Genomic DNA, 1,115 nt, shown 5'->3' with positions numbered 1-1,115 from the left:
GTAAGGAGGCCTTGCATGCGAGCATTGTTTTGCCTGTTCAACAAATCCAGCCTTCATGTGTAGCCATTTTCTGTGGCCAGCATCTTTCACTTCACTAGAGTCCTTTATACGGTGTCCGTTACCAGCTCCTGCCTCTTCTGTTGCATTCTCTCCATATAAATTAAATTTGCTCCCATCCGTAGAGTTGCCACTAAAATTACGGGAGGGAACTTAGGCACTGCAATCATTCAGTTACCATGTCAATGAGGGTTAGTACATAGACTTGCCCAATAATTGTGCTTGAAGCTTTGTTTACTATGCTTTATCTGCCTTAATTGGGCCAAATCTTAATCCCATTTTCTAAACACACAAGGCATCATGACTGTACATGTGTCTGTAATCTATAATTTTTGTCACTTGTAGCCAAATATTTCGTTGGAAATCATCAGTCTGCAAAGTCGCAAACCTGCTTGAAGCCAGAAGGACGAAGTTTAGGCACATCCATGTATTAAACCATCGTCCCAAGCTAGCTGAAGCACCATGCTTAATGGCAGCACAACAGTCCCCTCTAGCAATTTTTTTTTAAACTCTCACCCACTCTCCTCTGCTGGCCACCATTCAGGTGTCGCCAGACAAAGCTAGACAGTGTGGCCAACAGCAATGTTTTCCATTCCTAAAAAGGAAAAACAACCACTTTCTATGTACAAGGGGAGAGAAAACTTTCTGCGATTTGTTTTTTCACAAGGCTACTTTGAAAACGAAGCACGACAATAAACTTTGCAATAAATGTTTGTGTAAGTACTAACAAGACGCACGTTTCCTTGGATTACTTGCACTCCAGAAAAGTAAACATACAAATGAGGGAAACGGTAGAGAAAGCTGCAAAAATGTAGTTTATTGTCCGTTCACACTGGCGATAGTTGCAATGCAGCAGAGCTCATGTACATTTTTTTCCCCCCATCCTAACTCTCAAAGCAACACTTTGATGCGAGCACAGTGAACACTGCTGTGCAGGAGCCTTCAAAGGAGGCATGTGACAAAGGTGTGTGCAGATACTGTGGAAATGTCACAGGCTTCGTCATTACATCTAGAAAATCAGAGGAGTAGAACATTGCAAGGAAATCTGGTTACAGCAC

Source organism: Dermacentor albipictus, chromosome 2 (genome assembly GCF_038994185.2).
Source record: "Dermacentor albipictus isolate Rhodes 1998 colony chromosome 2, USDA_Dalb.pri_finalv2, whole genome shotgun sequence".
Lineage (NCBI taxonomy): Eukaryota > Metazoa > Arthropoda > Arachnida > Ixodida > Ixodidae > Dermacentor > Dermacentor albipictus.
Note: the sequence above shows the minus strand (reverse complement) of the source record.